This window comes from Erythranthe guttata, chromosome 2, assembly GCF_056151865.1.
Source record: "Erythranthe guttata isolate IM_541 chromosome 2, IM_541, whole genome shotgun sequence".
NCBI lineage: Eukaryota > Viridiplantae > Streptophyta > Magnoliopsida > Lamiales > Phrymaceae > Erythranthe > Erythranthe guttata.
In genome coordinates this window covers 7440863-7447436 of record NC_142534.1, presented here as the reverse complement: position 1 = coordinate 7447436, position 6574 = coordinate 7440863, and the positions used below count along the sequence as shown (strand labels likewise).

The following is a 6574-nucleotide window of genomic DNA, read 5'->3' as shown; positions in this document are numbered from 1 at the left end:
ATTATTCTTTTATATATACCATATTTTCTGTAACACCCCACCTTTCCAAAACCCTAAAACCCGAGACTAATATTCCTAACCCGAGAACCCTTAGGTGATATTATTTCATGATATTAATTATATGCATTACGTGAATTTAATTATGTGACTTACGTGAATAATTACGTGCGAAATTATATGTGTGATTTACATTTTCGTAAATTGAAATACTAGGAATTTCGTGAATTACATGACTTATATGAATAATTGCGTATCTTATTTATTTGGTAAATTATTTTTATATGTTCGAAACTTAGTGAATTATGTGGATTATATTTATATATATTTATATATATATATATATATATATATATATATATATATATATATATATATATATATATATATATATATATATATATATATATATATATATACATACGTACATACATGCATACATATGTACATTTTGTACATGCATATAGATATACACCTATACCTACTATTACATGCATCATATACATATTTGAGTCTATATATATATATATATATATATATATATATATATATATATATATATATATATGTCCGAAATGTGTGTGTGTCCGGATTGTGTGTGTGTGTGGTGTTTATGCAAGTTGTATTTATATTAATAAAATAATTAGTAATAAGCATGCATGCCTTTACACTTGCCACCCCCTAATCATTTTCACTAATCCTACACTCCACACTCTCATTAGTAAGATGAAGAGACACCCTTCATCTTTCTTCTTCCAACACCTCAACCATTACTTGTCTTCCTCTCCTCTTTCCACCGAAGCCATCACCACCACCATCGGCCTTCTCCTTCCTCCACCTCACCTCCCATTTTCAAAGAAAAACCCAAAAATAAGATGAAGGTTCCCTATTTAACTCTTGCCATAGATTACTCCAAAAACACCATCAAAACCACTTACCTCCTTACGGGAGATAACAACTCCTCCCTCCTTGAAGCTCACCATTTCTTTCACAATCAAGGTAGCTTGGTTGGATTTCGGTGCTTGAAAGCTCTCCTTCCTTCGATTGTTTTCTTTCTTCAATTTTAAGGTAAGAAATTTCGATTTCTTGCTGCAATTAAACGACATCAATAGTAGGGGTGGTTTCGGTACGGTTACCGAACATTTTGTTCAATACCGTGTACCTATCGTATCTTTCGGTATTGAAAAATTCTATACCGTTACCGTACCAACAATTGCGGTATACCGTTATTCGGTATACCGTTAGTTTCGGTACGGTATGATCGGTACGTGGTAATCTACCGTACGCCATTTTGTTGATGAACTCGGATGATACAATAATTAAGATGAATACTAATTAAATGCATAAATACAACAAATTAAGCAAATGAATATGGTAATCAAACAATTTACATGAATATACATTATACGACCGTAATAGCGTATGTTGCTTCAATTAACTAATGATTACTAAGATATGTATAGAAAAATTGTAGAAACTAATGAGCAAAAAGTTTCATGGTTTAAGTAAGATAAATAAAAAAAATTATGTTGTAATAATGCAAATGAAACAAAAGGGTGAGAACTTAGGTGGGAAAGTTAGGGAGAAGAAAATTATGGCAAAATATATTCCACCAATAAGAGATTAGTTGGACTTTGAAACTAAAGAAGTACGTGAAATAAACAACTTTAACGAGAACCAAATTAAATATTGAGTTTGCATAAATATATGAAAATAATAAAAAAAAAATAGAATTATGTATATATAATATATATAGGATGTATCATATCTTTATTCTTGTTTTTTATTTTTATTTTATAATATTTGTTAACTATATTTTTTATATTCACAATATAAAGGGTAAAATATATTAACTAATTTTTAAAATGCAAAGTTACGGTACGGTACGGTACGGTATTACCATGGTATTGAAGATACAATACCGCTACCGTACCGTAAGATAATGGTACGGTACCGATACCGTACCAAATGTAGTGGTAACCGATAGTTCGGTATTTATTCGGTAATTGTTGGTAGGTATACCGTGGTAATCGGTATTTGGTAATTTTTGCCCAGCCCTAATCAATAGTATCAAAATGGTTTTCAAAAAAATTCTAAAACATTGGGAGTGATTTCGAAAATCTAGTGCTTTTTGGGGGAAAATGGAAAAGAAGTGTTTCTTGTTAAATTCTTGTTCTTGCATGCATCATCTATGTTGGTAGTGGGTAGATACAACTTTAATTGGCTAAAAGCATTAAAAATTTCAGATTTCAAAAAGGGGTTTTCAAAAAAATGAAATTTTAACTTTTATGGGGTTGCATGTGTAGATCTTCAAAAGTTTTGGGTTAAATCTGTAATTTTTGAGAAGTCAGTCCTACATGTGTTTTCAAAATTGTTTTCCAGCATTTATTAAACAAAATTTTCGGATTTAAGGAAGTGTTGCAAGAAAAAAGTGATTTTTCAACCTCTAGTGGTCTTGCATGTGTAGATCTAAGGATTTTTGGGGTAAATATGTAATTTCCGAAATTTCTGCATAAAGTGACTTTTCAAACTTCGATTTCTGCATCTAATAAATTATAATTTCAGATTTGTTAGGGGTTTTTCATGAAAAAGTGGATTTTGAACTTTTAGTGTGGTTGCATGTGTAAATCTTGAAACCTTGGGGTCAAAACTGCAATTTCTGAAAAATCTCTCATTTTTAAAGTTTGGATCTGTTTTCCAGCAAGTATTAAATGAGGAAAAAGTTTTATTTACAAAGATTTCAAAGTAATTAAAGTTATATTAGAGTTTTTGTTTTTTTAAAAGAAAAAGGGGAATTTTCTAGTTTTTGATTTCAAGAAAATTCGAAACTTTGTGAAAATTTAAAATAATTTCAGAATCTGGAATTTGGGTCAGTTAGGAATTCTAGGATTTAAATTGGGAATTTTCGGAATTAGTTTGCTATTATTTCGAAATTAAGACATTTTGCATGTCATTTATTATGTTTTGTGCCTTTACTTTCATGTCTTTAATTTAATAACTATGAATGATGAGATTTGAGATTTTATACCTTTAAATGGCTGCAAAGATGTGGTTACTAGTGTTGGAATTTATGAGAATGGATTATTACCTAAGTGTGGTAATAAGTTCATTAAATAAAAGGTGAAAAAGTGGTACTTGCTTTACATGCATGGCTTCATATTAAATGGTGATGTTTTAATGTGTGGTTGCATGTGTGTGTGCTGAATATGTGTGAGTGTGTGTGTACTGATTGTGCATGTGATGTGTGCCGTGTGTGGTTGTGTATTTATGTGTGAGAATTTGGGGATTTTTTGCCCAAATTATAATTATGTGGTAAATTGTGATATTTGTGTGATTTTGTGGCACTTGATTGACATTTGTGATGTTTATGTGTGGGTCATAAGCATAATTTCGAAAAGTTGCATAAAACGGTTTTTAAATTGAAAGATTAATGGAATATCGGGTAATAAACAACTCGGATATAGTGGGCCTGTATCCAACTAGGATGATGTGTGTAGTGGTTTGATCCCACTTAGTGAAAACGGGCTCGGAACAGGTTTATTACTCGGGTACAGAAATTAATCTTTCACGGATCCGATAAAACGAAAAATGTGTTTTCATGATTTTTACAAAAAGTGCATTTTAGTCATTTTGCATAAGTACGTGATTTTGTGCGGAAAATGTGTTTTCGTGAGTTGTGTGAATTTGACCGATTGTCTCGTGTTGTTATACGGAACGTGGGTAAGAACGGGCATATAATATTATATATTACGTATAACGTATTTTTCAAAGTTCGATATTACTCGGATTTCTTACTGAGCTTTATAGCTCATATAGATGTCCTTTAATTGCAGGTAGTAGCTCTAGTAGTCATCAACCGGGATGGGTCGAGTAGCGGATCGAGGTCTTGCCCGGGGTTTTGTTGGAAGTTGTACGAGGACCTATGAACGATGCCATATAATTTGGGTTTTCTTTTGGTGATGTAATATTAAACCGTAATATTTTCTTTTCGTACCCTTTTGAACTCATTTCCGGTATGAATCGTACTTAACTCTTATTATAATATAGTAAGTTTCATGATTTGCTATTTTCAAGTCTCCATTAGGGAATTCCGATTTATTCACCAAAATAATCCTCCTAAACTCTGATTTCTTCTCGAACCGAAACCGATAAGTAATACTGTAGCACTCGAATGAAACCTCCCCTCAAAACTCGTTTCTAACGAAATCGTTATTCGGCTAAAATAACCTAAGAAAAGTTACTTTGAAAGTGCAAAGTTTTTGATACCCAAAAGAAAATATTTTGATAATTGCATTTTCGCCCCATTCCAAAGTTTTAAAAATTACACATAGATCCTTTGCTTCCGCTAAGAATATAGAATTCCGATAAACCGGTTCGATTTATCGCCGACCTATAGGGGGGTGCTACATTTTCTGTTTTTTTAATTATTTTTTATTTTTTTTAATTTTTTTTTAATTTTAAATTTTTTTAATTTTTTTTAATTTTTAATTTTTTTTTAAATTTTTTAAATTTTTTAATTTTTTTGATAAATTTACTGTACCGAAATTGACTACATATGACTATATTATACTACACATAACTGTAATATACCACAATCATGTTATGTAATCATGTACTGTTTTTTTTACCAAAATTAATCTACACGAACAACAAAATTTACAATTTCAATCTTGATATTATAAATCAACTAACCCAAAAAAAAAAAACGAAAACACAATCACATCCATAAAATCTTCAAAACATGAACACGCATTACTATACATTAAAAAACACATAACACAGATATAACTATATGTTACTACAGGTGACTATAGTTATCTACAATTATCTACAATGAAACGTCACATGACACTTCTCTGCATCTTATTCTTTGCATCTCATAATGTTACACAAAGCAAAACCTGTGACAAAAATTACAAGTTAAAGAAAACGAAGAACAAAAATGAAACAAGCGAATTATATTACGTGAAAAAATACAAAAAAACAATGAAAGACATATTTTTGATAAATTTATTTTGGTGAACTATAGTCACAAGTAGTTGTTACTGTATATAACTAGATATGACTATATGTAGTCAACTATAGTCAGATGTAGTTATGTTCATTCTTGTCACTATATATGTGACTAAATATAATGTTACACAAAGTAAAATATGTGACAAAAAATACAAGTTAAAGAAAACGAAGAACAAAATGGAACAAGCAAATTATATTACGTGAAAAAATACAAAAAAACAATGAAAGACATTTTTTTGATAAATTTATTTTGGTGAACTATAGTCACAAGTAGTTGTTACTGCATATGACTAGATATGACTATATGTAGTCAACTATAGTCACATGTAGTTATGTTCATTCATGTTACTATATGTGACTATATATGACTATATGTATAAGATCATATGACTATATATGTATATGAATAAAATTCATCTACACTACAAAAAAAGTTCACAACTGTTTAAGATAATGAATTATGCAATCCCTGCCAGATGCTGCTGCAACATTCATTATACTTTATTTAAAAATAAAATAAAAGAAAAATACAGGAAAAAAAAAATCAAAACACAATTATTGGGCTTTGTGCAGTTTCCAATTTACCACCTTGATGCTAAGACAAACCATAGAAACTTGGTAAATTAAATCACATAATGAACAAAACCTCCCAAATCCGTAGGGGAATAAAACGAATCTAGAACGAAGATGGGAAAAAACGGAGAACGGGAAAATATAAAACGAATCTGAAACGAAGACGAGGAAATATAAAACGAATCTCAAACGAAGATGGGGAAAACAGAGAATGGGAAAAATATAAAACGAATCTGAAACAAAGACGAGGAAATATAAAACGAATCTAAAACAAAGACGGGGAAAACGGATCGGAGCAGGGAAAAAATAATACAAAACAATAGAAAACGGAGCACCTTGAAGATGTAGATCTCGTACTTCTCCACGCTCTCTTCGTCTCGTACAAATCATCGGTGAAATACGGATCCCGTGCGGTGGAATATGGATTTGTTCTCAGCGTGGGGGGCAGCGGTGGCAGACGGTGGCGGAGGGAGAGCGTCGGCGGGCGGCGGCTGCTTGCGGAGCATCGGTGAACGTTGGTGGGGGAGTGACGTCGCAAGGCGGTGGCGGAGTAGCGGGCGGGTGAGCAGATCTGGTGGAGCAGCGGTGGGGTGAGAGTTTGTCGATATAGAGAGTTAAAGAGAGAAAGAGAGTTAGAGAGATATGAAGAGGGGGTGGGGATAACGGCTGATACGTGTGATTGAAAGAGAGAAGGTTGGGGCTAGGGTTTTATGTATTGAATTAAAACTAAAAGGGTAAAATAGGTTTTTCAAGTTGTCTAGGGGGTCTCACTAATTAAGATCAGATATTGGGTTTTTAACTAGGAAAGAAAAATTTGTTGGGTCTCCTTATATATATTTTGAAAAGTAGGGGGTTATCACTCATTTCCCAAAAAATTAATTACTGTAAACTATTTACATCTTTCATATTTGCAAGACTCATTTTACAGGCTATGAGTGGACAAGTAATAAACGATGGTGTTTTATAATGCAATCAAAAGACTGTTGAA

General features: G+C 31.8%; 1 long non-coding RNA gene across 1 annotated transcript; it reads right to left on the bottom strand.

The window, feature by feature from the left end:
- Nucleotides 1-4652: 4652 nt before the first annotated feature.
- LOC148772236 (uncharacterized) lies at nucleotides 4653-6263 on the bottom strand. Its single transcript, XR_016030068.1, has 2 exons — nucleotides 5922-6263; nucleotides 4653-4898 (listed from the first exon to the last, which is right to left on the bottom strand). It is a non-coding gene; the product is annotated as an uncharacterized LOC148772236 (long non-coding RNA).
- Nucleotides 6264-6574: the final 311 nt, after the last annotated feature.